Here is a 15715-nt window from a genome sequence, read left to right as displayed (position 1 = left end):
ATACCTGTAGAGGCTCAGGAAGTCTAGAGGAGTCAGCTGAATGGGAAGAACAAGATCTGAGCTATCAACACCTATGCCCTGCCAGTGATCAGGAACACTGCTGGGATAATAAGGTGGCCAAAGGAGGAGATAAAAGCCACTGACATCAGGACAAGGAAGCTCCTGACCATGCATGGAGGGTTTCACCCCAAATCCAGCATCCTAAGACTGTATGGTAAGTAAAAGGTGCAGTGACCCTGTAGTTGGGCGAGTTGCTCCAGCAGATCCCAGGAACAACATCCAAGATCTCTGTCCAGAAGAGCGCAGCCCTATGAACAGCAAAGATACTGCACAGGATCTTCAAGCTCCCAGGCCTCTGGTAGAGGACCTGAGCTTGGAGGATAGACCGCCTGCAGGGGCGAGAGGGGAGTTATATACATACAGTGTTGGGAAGGTTACTTTTAAAATGTATTCCATTACAGATTACAGAATGCATGCCCCAAAATGTATTCTGTAACGTATTCCATTACGTTACTCAATGAGAGTAAAGTATTCTGAATACTTTGGATTACTTAATATATTATCATGCTTTTTACAACTACATGAATGTACTATTGCTGTGTGATTTATTGCTATTACTGAAGGCTACTCGCCACACCAATACCAACTAGATTTTAAAATCTTAATATAAAATGAGTAACAGTAGGGTGGACAATAATTAGGGCTGCACTTTTTGCAGCAATCTCATATAGAAAACTATTCCGCACGTATATAAAACATGTCTGCGGCTCCGAACCGTAGTAAAGGGACCTCTGACTAATACGGTGGGTTCCGTGTCGGGCTCGTAGCCGAAAACTAGCTTTGCTTTGTTGTCTGGGTCAACTTCCAACCTCTGGAAACTCTTTGTGGCACTGTGACTTGGTGTTCGCTCTCTCTGTGGTAGAGTATCACTTCCTGTTCCTGCTCAAACACAGTGGTGTTTTTGAGTAGCTTATCTGCTTAGCAATTTAATTAAAAAACTGTTAGATACATTCTTTTTTCATAGTATAATCTTCACATGCTTCATCCGAAGCACACTCTCTGTGTACTCACTACCTAATTTATAGCCAAAGTATTCACTCACCGTGTCTTTACTGTTTCTCTAGCTTAGCTTAGCTCGTAGCCAACTCGCTAGCAGCATAGCCTCTTCACCTGTCCCTCCTGCACTTTCCTGCTCATTGTGTCTGATGTTTAGTTACTCCTTGGCCTCCTTTAGCAGTAGTGATACTTCTAACAAATGTAGCATATTTTCAGCTCTGGAGGCCAGGATTACTGAATTGGAGACTCGGCTTCGCACCCTTCATTCACCCGTAGCTAGCCAGGCCCCTGTAGCTGGTGCAGCCGAAGATAGCGTAGGCCCCGCTAGCTATTCCCCGGCAGACCCCAAGCAGCTGGGGAAAGAGTGCAGCTGGGTGACGTTGAGGAGGAAGCATAGTCTTAAACAGAAGCCCCAGGTACACCACCAACCTGTTCATGTGTCTAACCATTTTTCCCCACTCGGCGACACACCCGCCGGGGGTTAAACTCTGGTAAATTGGTGATTCTGTTCTCAGACATGTGAAGCTAGAGACACCGGCAACCATAGTCAACTGTCTTCCAGGGGCCAGAGCATGCAACATTGACGGAAATTTAAAACTGCTGGCTAAGGGTAAACGTAAATTCAGTAAAATCATAATTCACGTCGGCAGTAATGACGCCCGGTTATGCCAATCGGAGGTCACTAAAATCAATATTGAATTGGTGTGTAACTTTGCCAAAACGATGTCGGACTCTGTAGTTTTCTCTGGTCCCCTCCCCAATCAGACCAGGAGTGACATGTTTAGCCGCATGTTCTTCATAAATTGCTGTCTGTCTGTGTGGTGTCCAAAAAATGATGTGGGCTTCATAGATAATTGGCAAACCTTCTGGAGGAAACCTGGTCTTGTTGTTGTTTTAATCATTAGAGAAAAAATTACCAATAATCATCCCACAGATGTAATATTATCTACAGCTACTTTTAGTACCATTGATATTCATTTAGACTCTTTTTCTCCAATTGATCTTTCTGAGTTAACTTCAATAATTACTTCCTCCAAACCATCAACGTGTCTTTTAGACCCCATTCCTACAAAACTGCTCAAAGAAGTCCTGCAATTAATTAATGCTTCAATCTTAAATATGATCAACCTATCTCTAATAATCGGCTATGTACCACAGGCCTTCAAGCTGGCAGTAGTTAAACCTTTATTTAAAAAGCCATCCCTAAACCCAGCTGTCTTAGCTAATTACAGGCCAATCTCCAACCTTCCTTTCATATCAAAAATCCTTGAAAGAGTAGTTGTCAAACAGCTAACAGATCATCTACAGAGGAATGGCTTATTTGAAGAGTTTCAGTCAGGTTTCAGAGCTCATCACAGCACAGAAACAGCTTTAGTGAAGGTTACAAAAAATCTTCTTATGGCTGCTGACAGTGGACTCATCTCTGTGCTTGTCCTGCTAGAGTGTAGCGTTCGATACTGTTGACCATAATATTCTGTTAGAGCACGCTGTAGGTATTTCAGGTACTGCACTGCAGTATATATATATATATATATATATATATATATATATATATATATATATATATACACTGCAGCGCACTATATTATGGTACAGAGAGATCAAAGGCAGGAGAATAAACCAGCTGTTCTCCACAGAACCAGCCAAGGTGTACTCTCAGTGGCAGGGCAACAATATGAGAACACTTAACACCAAGGCTGGAGACAGAGCAATACTGGAAGAGCATATGGGAGAAGGACGCAACCCATAATGGCAGTGCTCAGTGGCTTTTGGATCTGAGGGCAAACCACAGGAACCTACCTGAACAGGGTCCGGTAACCATCACAGTGGCAGACATCCAAGAAAGGGTGTCAAGTATGAAGAGCTGGACAGCACCAGGCCCTGACATGATTCACGCCTACTGGCTGAAGAAGCTAACTGCACTCCATGAGCGTCTGACAGCTCAAATGAACCAGCTGCTAGTTGACGAGAGACACCCGGAATGGCTAACCGAAGGCTGGACAGAAGGCCGGATGGATCCTGAAATGCCTAGAACTGTACAAGATCAACAGGACCCCAGGAGCCTTCATCAGGAACTCAATGGAGATGTGGCGTACAAAACTAGAGGCTAATTTCAAGCCAGGTCAGGCAAGTCCTGAGGAGTCAGCTGAACGGTAAGAAAATGTTCCGGGCTATCAACACCTACGCCCTGCCGGTGATCAGGTATCCTGCTGGGATAATAAGCTGGCCAAAGGAGGAGATAGAAGCCACTGACATCAAGACAAGAAAGCTCCTTACCATGCATGGAGGGTTTCACCCGAAGTCCAGCACCCTGAGGCTGTACACTAAGCGCAAGGAAGGAGGCCGGGGACTGGTGAGTGGTGTCAGCACCACAGTCCAGGATGAGACAAGAAACATCCACGGATACATCACAAAGATGGCCCCAACTGACAGCGTGCTCAGTGAATACCTCAGGCAGCAGAAACCCAAGAAAGTGGACAAGAAAGGCGACGAACCATCATGGAAAGACAGGCCCCTGCACGGTATGTACCACCGGCAGATAGAGGAGGTGGCTGATATCCAGAAATCCTACCAGTGGCTGGACAAAGCTGGACTGAAAGACAGCACAGAGGCACTAATCATGGCAGCACAAGAACAAGCTCTGAGTACAAGATCCATAGAGGCTGGGGTCTATCACACCAGGCAAGACCCCAGGTGCAGGCTGTGTAAAGATGCCCCTGAGACATTTCAGCATATATATATATATATATATATATATATATATATATATATATATATATATATATATATATATGCTTTGTGCAGTCCACTATGCTTGAGCCTGACAAAACACTTACACAGGTAGGTGAGGTAGCCCAGAAAGACATAAAAGCATAAGTCTTTTTGATTTTAAGTGGTATTTACAGATGCATAAAACAAATCCAACAGGAGTCTGGTTGGACAATTTTTCAAGCCACCATGTTACCCCAGAAATTTTGAATGGTGTTACAGGTGATTCACTTTGACAAATGTGATATAAGACCAGGCTGTAGTCAACAATCATCAAGACAAAATAGCAGTGATCAGAGAAGTTTGGGAAAAGTGTGTGGAGTCCCAGCCACTCATCTATATCCCAAGTCCAAACATTACTGTATATGCCAAGCAGGAAAAATTATGTTTTTTGTTTCTGTTTAAAAGAGCCACATGGAATGGGTGCCGCTTTAGCTCAGTGCAATGAGTGGGTGACCACATACCATATGGCTGAGAACAGCCTGCCCCGGTTCGAGTCCCACCCATGGCCCTTTGCCAGATGTCTTGCCCCTGTTTTCCTGTCCTCTCTTTATTGTATCTATCAAATAAAGCTGAAAAACACACAAAAAAATGTCACATGGAACATAGGTGGTTTCAGGTAAACGAGGCCTCGTCTGCCTTCTGAATCTCTAATAGTGTTAACAATGAAGTTTATTTTTCTGTAATTAATAAGGCTACACCTAAGTAAGTCTTAAGTAAGTTAAGTAAGTAAGTCTTTGTTTTAAATTGTAACATGCTGAGAATGTGTGAGGGAAGTGTGGAAGCGTATATGTACAGATGTTTATGATATATAAGTCTCGTGTAGAAAAACAAACTCTGACTGTAGGTAATTTGATTGATTGGAATTTGCACATTTTATCCAGTCTAATCCACATTGTCATGATGAGCTGAGTTAACACACCTGCATACATAGCAGGGGAATGAAGTATTGTCAACAGCAGTGCCATTAACACATATTTTAAGTATATTTTCCAAAGATTTCCTGAGTACTGAATGCTTTGTGGTGTGGATGAAGGTGATCCAATTTAGAGTTGTGTAAAACTGTTTGCCCCCTTCCCGATTTCCTATTTTTCACACTTGAATGTTTCAGCTCATCAAACTAATTCATATTAGACAAAGATAACACAAGTAAACACAAAATGTAGGTTCTAAATGCAGGTGCTTATTATTAATGGGAAAAAACATCAAACCTACATGGTCCTTTTTGAAACAGTGATTGCCCCCTGAACTTAATAACTGGTTGGGTTATACTTAGTGTAACAGAGTTAGAAAATAGCTTAATGAATTTCCTCAAAATTGATGTGCTTTGTGACTAGTTGGAGCCACCTGGTGGACAAATACCGCAACTGCAACTGTTAAGGTTCCAAATCGCTGCACAGCGCATGCCTCAGCAAAGGAAAATACTCCCAAGCTGGTGGTAGGTGCTTGTGAGCGATACTGTTGTTAATTGTGTATGTGTATTAATTAAAACATTCTTATAGTGGTAATTGTCAACATGTATTTTGATTGTAAGCAGTACTAGCATGTATCCTGAAGGTTACGGGCATTTTGATGCATGGGTAGTAACTTTATTCACGAGTAGCATTTTTAGTTAGCATGCTAAGCTAAGCTAATACTCGTTAGCTAGTCGGGTGCTTTTTGACTTGCACTCAGCTCTAATGTTTCTCTGTGTGATTGTAATTGTTCTAATTCTTTTTAACAGAACTGAATGTTGCAGTTGCTTTGCACACTGTTAATGACGACTGTTTTCTTTGTACCAGGTAGGCGCTGTTAAGTGTAAGTTTTAATTGATGCTGTTGTATAGGAAAAAAAAAGATGAACAATGATGATTGTTTTATAATAGAAAAGCTGTTTTTGTTGGTTTGTGTTATTGTTGGTTAGGAAAAAGGAGAAAAATAAATAAATAATATTGCTACTATACGATCACAGGTTTGGTTTCAGCTAGAACTTTTAAAGAAAGATTTTGTTGATGTTGTGTTGTATCTTAATCATTTGTTAAGTGTTATGATTGGGGAAAAAAAAAAGGAAAATACTCCCAAGCTGGTGTTGCCAGAATAAAGAGGGAGCCCAAAGTAAGGGCAAGTCCAGCGTTGCAGTGCCGTCCTTCCTACATGGGCATATCACACCACTTGCACGATAGACTCACAGAACAGCAACAGCTACATTAGCAGCAACAACTGCCACCAAGTGTTTGCAGTAACTGGCAGTCAGTCTTTTACAGCACTGTAGAGGAATTTTGATGCACTCATCTTTGCAGAATTGTTGTAGTTTAGCCATATTGGAGGGTGTTTGGGCATTGTAACAGTCACAATGGTGTGGTGTCTCTTTAAGACAACCCAAGTCGAGGGCTAATGTTGTCATCAGTGTGCGCCACTGCCCTCTCTCTGTGATTGTGTGGACATGTGCTTGCACGCTAGTACATGAGGAAGGACGGGGTTTATGTTTTACCTCTCCAGACACCTTTTTCTTTTGCAACGTATGGGTTGTACGAACACTGTGCGCTGTTTGTTAAGCTGCAGCCGTTCAACCGGGCTTATATGGTTGGCGAAGATGAGGTTTATTAAAGGACACGCTGTGGAATTCCTAATGCAGTGTGAATGTGTGTGTTTTGCCGCCTCCTCTCAACCACTAAACACAACCCGACGTTACAGCATGAACTGCCTTTTTAAGGTCATGTCATGGCATCTCAATTGGATTCAGGTCAGGACTTTGACTAGTCCACTAAAAACTCTTCATTTTGTTTTTCTTAAACCATTCAAATCAAATCAAATCAAATCACTTTTATTGTCACATCACATGTGCAGCTACACTGGTACAGTACATGTGAGTGAAATTCTTTTGTGCGAGCTTCACAAGCAACAGAGGTGTGCAAAGTACAATAACATAAGAACAAGCAAATATAAGAATGGCTAAATCTGAGAATTATATGAATAAATATACTGTATGTACAATATAAGAGTGTATGCATATTACTGAATGTGTATACTAAATATGTATGTCTACGTGTGTGTATATATGTGTGTGTGTGTGTGTGTGTGTGTGTGTATACATATTTTACAAATGAAATAGAGTAAAAATAAAATAAATATATAAAATATACAGAGGTTGGTAGTTGGATATTGTGCAAAACAAGTGGCATTTATATACAGTGTGGAGTGCATCATGTTGAAGTTCTGGTAAGTGAAGGTGAGGTGTCTATGAAGTGTTCAGCAGTCTGATGGCCTGATGGAACAAGCTGTCTCTCAGTCTGCTGGTACGGGACCGGATGCTGCAGAACCTCAGCCATAACCTCTGAAGAGTTTGTGGCTGGGGTGACTGGAGTCCTTGATGATCCTCCCCGCTTTCCTCAGGCACCGCTTCCTGTAGATGTCTTGGAGGGAGGGAAGCTCACCTCCAATTATCCGTTCAGAGCACCGCACTACTCTCTGGAGAGCTTTGCGGTTGTAAGCGGTGCTGTTGCCATACCAGGTGGTGATGCATCCAGTGAGGATGCTCTCAATGGCACAGCGATAGAAGGTCCTGAGGATGCGGGGGCTCATGCCGAATCTTTTCAGTCTCCTGAGAAAGAAGAGGCGCTGCTGCGCCTTCTTCACTGTTTTGTTTGTGTGTACTGACCACGTAAGATCCTCAGCCAGATGTACACCAAGGAAGTGGAAGCTGCTCACTCTCTCCACAACAGCGCCGTTGACGGTGATGGGGGTGTGTACTTCTCTGCACCTTCGGAAGTCCACTATCAACTCCTTTGTCTTTGCGACGTTGAGGGTGAAATGGTTGTCTTGACACCAGTGGGTCAGGGCGCTGACCTCCTCTCTGTAGGCCGTCTCATCACCGTTGGTGATAAGACCCACCACTGTAGTGTCATCCGCAAACTTCACAATGATGTTGGAGTTGCTAGTGGCCGTGCAGTCGTAGGTGTAGAGTGAGTACAGGAGAGGGCTCAGTACACACCCCTGTGGAGCACCAGTGTTCAGTGTGATGGGGTATGAGGTGATGCTGCCCAGTCTGACCATTTGGCGTCTGTCAGACAGGAAGTAAAGGATCCAGCTGCAGAGGGAGTTGCTCAGTCCTAGATCCTGCAGTTTCCTGTCCAGCTTCGAGGGAATGATGGTATTGAATGCTGAGCTGTAATTTACAAACAGCATTCTCACATACGTGTCTCTCTTCTCCAGGTGTGACAGGGCAGCATGGAGTGTCAGGGCTATGGCGTCATCAGTGGACCTGTTGTGGAGGGTCCAGTGAGTCGGGTAGTGCAGAGCAAACGAAGTCCTTGACCAGCTTCTCGAAACATTTGCTCACGATGGGGGTCAGGGCTACAGGTCGCCAGTCGTTTAATGAGGAGATGGTGGAGGATTTGGGTACAGGGACGATGGTGGCCATTTTGAAGCAGGCTGGGACTACAGACAGAGAGAGGGAAAGGTTGAAGATGTGTGTAAACACTCCAGCCAGCTGATCCGCACATGACTTAAGGACGCGGCCGGGAATCCCGTCCGGACCAGTAGCTTTGCGCGCGTTCACCTTCCTGAAGCACTTCCGCACATCCTCCTCAGACACAGTGTGCACACTGTCCGGTCTCATGGTGTTCGCTGTGTCGAATCTAGCGTAGAATACGTTTAGATCCTCACACAGAGAGGCCGTGGTCTGCGGTGTGCTGGTTTTCCCTCTAAAGTCTGTGATTGTGTTTAGTCCCTGCCACATACTCCGAGGGTTGTCAAACTGTTGCTCCACCCTGTCCCTGTACTCACGTTTGGCTGCTTTGATCATCTTCCGGAGTTGGTAATGTGCGTGTTTGTAGTCCGATGTGTTCGCGGAGGCAAAGGCAGTGCTCCATGCCGCCAGTGCCGTGCGAACCTCTCTGTTAATCCAGGGTTTTTGATTTGGGAAGGATTTAACTGTTCTGGATGGGACGACATCTTCCACGCATTTTCTGATAAATCCGCAGACTGACTCTGTGTACTCATCAATGTCATTAGCAGCCACGTGAAACATTTCCCAGTCCGCGTGATCAAAACAGTCCCACAACGTAGACTCTGATTGGTCCGACCAACGGTGCCCCGCCCTTAGGGTTGGAGCTTCCTGTTTCAGCTTCTGCATGTAGGCGGGCAGGAGCAGGATGGAGCGGTGATCTGATTGGCCGAATGGGGCGCGGGGGAGGGCTTTGTATGCATCCCGGAAAGAGGTGTAGCAGTGGTCAAGTAGCCGGTCTCCACGAGTGTTGAAATGGATGTGTTGGTGGAGTTTTGGTGAGACTTTCTTCAGGTTTCCCTTATTAAAGTCCCTGGTCGTGATAAACGCCGCCTCTGGGTGTGCGGTTTCCTCACTGCCGATCGCGCTGTACAGTTCCCTGAGTGCTCGGTCAGTGTCGGCTTGTGGGGGAATGTAAACAGCCGTAATAATCACTGCTGTAAATTCCCTCGGTAGCCAGAATGGCCGGCACTTAATCATCCGGTACTCCAGGTCCAGTGAGCAGAAGGATTTGACCGGGTGCATGTTCGCATAATCACACCAGCTGTTGTTGATCATGAAACACACACCACCGCCTCTGCTTTTCCCAGTAAGCGCCTGTGACCTGTCTGCGCGGTGCACAGAGAACCCCGGTAGTTGTATTGCGGAGTCCGGTACCTTGTCCGATAGCCAGGTTTCTGTGAGGCAGATCACGCAGCAGTCCCGCATCTCTCGCTGGAATGAGATCCGTGCCCGAAGCTCGCACAGCTTGTTCTCCAGAGACTGCACATTAGCCAGTAATAAACTGGGTAACGGTGGTCTGTTGGTGCGCCGTCTCAGTCGAATCAGAACGTAAGATCTTCTCCCTCTGCGTCGGCGTTTGCGGCCTCCAGGGCCAGAGAACAAAGGCGTCTCAGGTGAGATGAATGGGGGGTCTGCAAACGGAGGGTCCGTGTTGCAAAACTTGAACTCCGGAAAGTGATGAGAAAGTCCATTTCTTATGTCCAGTAAGGTTTGTCGGTCGTACACAAGGAGACGTGCTACTCGTGAAAAAATAAAGGAAAAGTAAAATTAAACACAAAAACCAGCTGTTGCTTGGGGGAGGTCGCGACGAGGCTGCCATACTCTGCGCCATCTTGTCTCATTCAGAGTGGCTGGTGTGTTTTGGATCATTGTCCTGCTGCAGAACCAAAGTGTGCTTCAGCTTGAGGTCAAGAACAGATGGCTGGCTAAACAAATGTTTTGGTGGACAACAGAATTCATGGTTCCATCATTTAACTGGTAATTATGAGACAGTGAGTTTTAGATCATTTTACAGAGTAACTTGAAAGGAATGTAACAATTGGTATAATGAATGTCCTTCTCCTTGTTGTAATTAAGTAACGTATTGTATTACTTTTATGAAAAATGTTCTGTGTAACTCTTTTACTTTATTTGTTTGTAATAATTTAATGTAATGGGCCACACACCTTCCAAAAAGTTCCAGTTTTCTGTTGTCAGTCCATAGAGTATGTTCCCAAAGGTCTTGGGGATGATCAAAATATTTTCTTGGCAAATGTGAGACGAGCCTTTATGTTTGTTTTGCTCAGCAGTGGTTTTCTCCTTCAACTCTTCCATGGATGCCCAGTCTCTTTCATATTGTTGAATCATGACCTCTGATCTTAACTGAGACATGTTAAGCCTGCGATTCTTTAATGTTGTTCTGGGTTCTTTTGTGACCTCCTGGATGAGTCGTTGATGTGTTCTGAGTAATTTTCACCATTGTTCCAAGTTTTCTCCATTTGTGTGCAGTGGTTCTCACTGTGGTTCACTGGAATGGCTTTGTAAACCTTTCCAAACTAATAGATATCAGTGACTTTTTTTTCTCAGGTGTTTCTTTAGATCATGGCATAATGTGTTGCTTTTTAAATTCTTGCCTGTGATCTATCCTGATTCACTTTGTCAGACAGGTGGTATTTAACTGATTCCTTGATTCAACAGGGCAGCCAGTAATTAGCCCTGAGTGTGTTTAGTGAAAGTGAACTCTAAACTAAGCTCTACACACAATGTGGTTAATCACAGATAATTCATGATTTCACCGGGTTTATATAATTTTTCTCCCTTAATCAATGAAGTCATTATTTAAAGCTGCATTTTGTATTCACTCAGGTTATGTTTGTCTAATATTAAAATTTATTTTATGACCTGAAACTGCTGGTGTGACAGTAATGCAAAATACTAGGAAATCAGGAAGGGGGCAAACACTTTTTCACACTCGCATTTGCTGTATTATGGAAAACACTGTAGACCATACTAGATCCCTATTGAATATATCTTGATCCCTATTGGTATATGTTAAGGGAAAATTCCCAAATAGAAGGCTGCCAAGTAAAACAGAGACACAGTGAGACAATATAATCAATCACATGTACATGGGTGAATCGTCTCGAGAGAGAGTCACACAGTACACTTCTTTATTGCAGGTTATATAGGCATGTAGGTTACACAGCAGACGGAGGCAGTCTCCGCCTGTTTTCAGAATATAGATTGCTTAACTGACAAATGCATATCTTGCTAAAACGTTCTGTCCGTACTATACTAAACATCTGCTTAAGTGGAACTTTCCGTTCCTCTTTACACAGGAACTTGTCTTCACAGGCATTTGATAAGCATAGGCAAGGCTTCATGTTTATCAGGGTGAATCGTCATTCAGAGTTTACACAATCACAAGCAAAGCATATTTGAATAATAAACAAAATCTTTTCACATTTCCCTCCTGTTGTTTAACTTTCACACTAGTTAAAACACCATTGGTTTATTATCTGTGCATGATTTCTTGCAGCGCATTTTTAATCAGCACGTCATACATTGGTGTATCACAGTATTTCAGTGTCAGGGGGATTTATCATCATCTTCGTCCATGGGCAGTGTCAGGTATGCCTGCACATGAACTGCAACAACTTTATTAATCATTGATTATACACACGGTGAGATACAAGAAGTAAAACAACAGAGTAGGAGTAGAAGAACTCCTACAAAAACCAGTCCTTCATTAAAAGAGATTTCCAGAAACCACTCAACAGCCAGGTAAGCCAATCTTCAGTGTTCGTGACATAGTCCTGTTGCTGAGCGTCCCTGAGTTGTTTCAGCGTGCGTAAGGCGTCGGTCATGTTGGAAGAGTGAACATTATCTGGAATGTACGTACAGCATGTGTTGTTAAAGAGTATACAGAGTCCTCCTTTCTCGGCCAGAACCATGTCCAATGCGACTCGGTGTTGCATCACAGTTATGCGCAGGGCATCAATCTCTTCATTTTGTTGATTGTTGATTTTGCACGAGGCATTCAGGAACAGTCCAAAGCGGTAGTCCAAAGTTTCAATTCTTAACATGTTCTTTCCGGTGCCCACCCATGGAAACAGTGAGTGGAGGACCTTTTGTCCGGTGGTCCAAAGCTTAAATTCCTCTGGCACATCACTGCCATAGATGGGGTCATGTGGTTGCACTGCAGAGACGTCTCGTCGTCGTCTTGTAGTCTGAGAGTCATTTACAGCTGACATCCTGAAGGTGTGGTCTGAAATGAAGATTGGGGCACAGGTGCCCGTCCATCCGGGTGGCAGTATGAAGTAGGCACGTTGTCCACACAGCCAGGCCATTCCTTCCACCCAATAGGTGCCGTTGCTGGGCGCGGACGTGTTTACAGGTGCGCCCTCTCCGTTGGCAGCGGTTTGGTTAAAGTTGGTGGTGTTGCCTAGGGGTCTGTTACCGTTGTTTTGTCGGTAACACATGGAGTGGTTCTTCTCTGGGGTTTGGTCCAAGAACACTGGGAAGTGAATGGACGTGTTCCGATTCGTCACGTTGAAGTTTATCCAGAAGAGTTGGTCACACGTTCCGTTGTCAAGTCCAGCGTTTTCGACGGTGATTATCTCGTATTGGGGTGGTCCCTGGAAGATACTAAAGAAGTTAAGCGAGTAGATGGTAGATGAGCTTGTCTCGTTGATGATGATTTTATTATGCTGATAGCCAACGCCCGAAAAGCTGGCGGCACGTTTGGCTTGTGTTTTGTTCTTTATTGTCCTCGAAAAGTGCGAGGAGTCCTGCTAGGAGCAGGAGGACAGCTGCTAGGACGGCGAGTGTCTTCATGACGACCAAACACACCTAGGTCCTCAGGTGAGTAGACTACTGGCAAGAAGAAGAGGGCGGGATATACCCAATCAGCCCTCCCTTCACCAGTCAGATCACCTGAGGGTAGGGGTGCTGGAGTCTAGGAGTCTGGGCTGTCACTCACTTTTTTGCAGTGGCTTTGGTGAATCCAAGATGGTCTTTCTGCTATCTTACAGGCAGTAGGTGTGGTGAGTAGCACTTGATAAGGACCTTCCCACCTTGGTGAGCTCCAATTTTTCCTTTGGAGTACTTTGATCAGGATCCAATCACCTGGTTTCAACCTGCAAGATACTGGAGAGTTGTTTAGAACAATCTCTTTATTTTCAAGCAATTTCAAGTTGTGAGTTTCTGAGAACTTTGTGTGTCAGTCTCATCCACATTTTTACCAGGCCTATACACTCAGGCCATGGTCTCCCTGTTTCTTCCATGCATTTTCTCAGTCTCTGTTTTATTTCCTAGTGCTTCAGAGACCTTACTGATTACTTCATTAACAAAATGTGTCCCATTGTCTGATCTTATCAGAGTGGGGATGCCATATATTGAAATAAAATGGTTGCACAAACATTTTGCTACTGGCATCTGCTTTTTTTACTGGATAGATTTCTGGCCATTTTGAGATCACGTCTATGATCACTAGAGCGTATTTTGAGCCTTGGCATTCATTTAGCTCAATAAAATCCATGTGGATTGTGTGGAAAGGATGAGGTGGTGTGGGAAAATGACCTCTTTTTGGTCTGAGATTCCTTTGTGCATTGTGTTTTTTTGGCAAATCATGCATGTTCTTACAAATTCTTTTGCTGAAGTTTCGAAATTTAGAGTGTAAAAGTGTTTTGGAGATTATATCTCCTATCCCTCCTGTTGACGCATGGAGAGTAACTCCATGTGTCACTAAGGCTGCTGTTTTGTGTAGAGATTTTGGAAGTATTGGTTTTCCTTCACAAATCATCAAGTCATCTCTTAGTTGCGCTCCGCATTTCAGCCATTTCCTTTGCTCAGCTGTGGGAGCTGCTTTTTGTTCATCCTTTAAAACATCTATTGGTATTTGTGAGGGTGATGTTGACATTAGTGTGTCTACAGTTTGTTGTGCCGCTGATTTTGCAGCTTGATCTGCGAAGTTATTGCCTTTTGTTATGCTTGGGTTGTCTCTTTGGTGTGCTGCACATTTACATATTGCTAGCTGTCTTGGCAGAGTTATTACTTCTAAAAGTGTTTTTAGAAGATTTCTGTGTTGTACTGGATGTCCTGTGGAGGTAACCATGCCTCTATTTTGCCAGATTTTTGCAAAGTGGTGTACTGTAAATGTCAACTCGTGGTTTGGTTTCTTCATCTAGCTTTCTTATGCAGCAATGTGCGTCGCCATCTTCCAGAGTGGGAAGAAGTGTGCTAGGGTTTAGCTGTCCACACTTCGGAATTCTGATGTGTGACTGTGAGAGTAAAATGCCTACATAGGAAAGTTGTCGTGCATGTGTGAGGTATGATAGATTTGCTTGCAGTAAGATGGAGGTCACAGCATGTGGGACTTTAATAATCAATGTGTGTCCTAAAACAATATCAGCGGACTTTTTAACTGCCTCTGCTGCGGCTGCACAAGCCTGCACGCACGTAGGCAGACCCGATGCAACGGAGTCTAATTTACACGAATAAAATGCAAGTGGGCGTTGTTTTTCCCCAAAGGCCTGTGTTAGAACAGCCTTCATATAACCTGCACCTCCATCTACATGCGAGTAGAAAGGCTCATCATAATCAGGCAAAGCCAAAACTGTATTTGTCTGTAATGCCAGTTTCAAGTTACTGAATGCTTCTTCTGCTTTCTCCTTTGTAGATCCAGCACTACATTTTGACTTAGGGCATTTTAGGCAATTCCTTTTTTCAAAGAACTCACACATCTTACATATTTCAAACTTTTAAGTTAGGAAAAAACTTTGCATTGCTTACAGCTCATAGCTCACAGCTCTAAAACTAGGCATTAATAAATCATATGCCTAATAATTATATGTCACTGTGATCCACAAGTATGATCACAAATTTGTTTTTCAAACCAATAAAACAAACAAACAAAAACAAAAAACAAATTGCCGATGGCATCAAGGCTTTATACACATGAGTCAGGACACAAAAAGAAAAGAGAAAAAGCTGCTGCCAGAAACAGAGCAGAAGTGTGAGGAAAAAAAAAACTGAGCTCACAAACAGCTGCATGTGTGACCTTTAATATGCAGCTTCTGCTCTAAAAAACAAATAAAAATGTGTAACTTGCTCATCAGCTTGGTAGTGTCCACATATTTAATTCATTTTATTCAGCTTCTCAAACCTGTAGCTTTAGCTGTTGTATACAGGGTTTGACTCATTAGTTGTTAGTATAGGTTTGCTCTTCATCTTAACAAAGTCTCATCTAAGATGACAGGTTTACAAGCAGGTCAAGTGTCTCTATGCACCTGATTAGTGTAGTTATTTCCTTATTTTCTTCATCTCATATATCATTGTACTGAGTTTGAGCAAACCTTAAGCTTGAATCAGACTACTTTTAACAATCTTCCACCTCGCATCATAACTGACTGAGGTGCCTCTTCCTATTAATAGTATGTCATTATTAATGTTATCATTGTATTGTTTTTCCTTTTTTATAACAGCAATAGTATATTACAATACACTACTTTACTACTAATATACAATAGTATATTATTTTATATTTTATTATGTATCCATCACGGGTCTGTGTGAACCTGCAGCTTCACACCTTCCCAAGCTGGAGACATTTTCCTTGGCTGAACAATGACACAGCCTTAATATA

Source organism: Oreochromis aureus, linkage group 3 (assembly GCF_013358895.1).
Source record: "Oreochromis aureus strain Israel breed Guangdong linkage group 3, ZZ_aureus, whole genome shotgun sequence".
NCBI classification, from domain to species: Eukaryota; Metazoa; Chordata; class Actinopteri; order Cichliformes; family Cichlidae; genus Oreochromis; species Oreochromis aureus.
Note: the sequence above shows the minus strand (reverse complement) of the source record.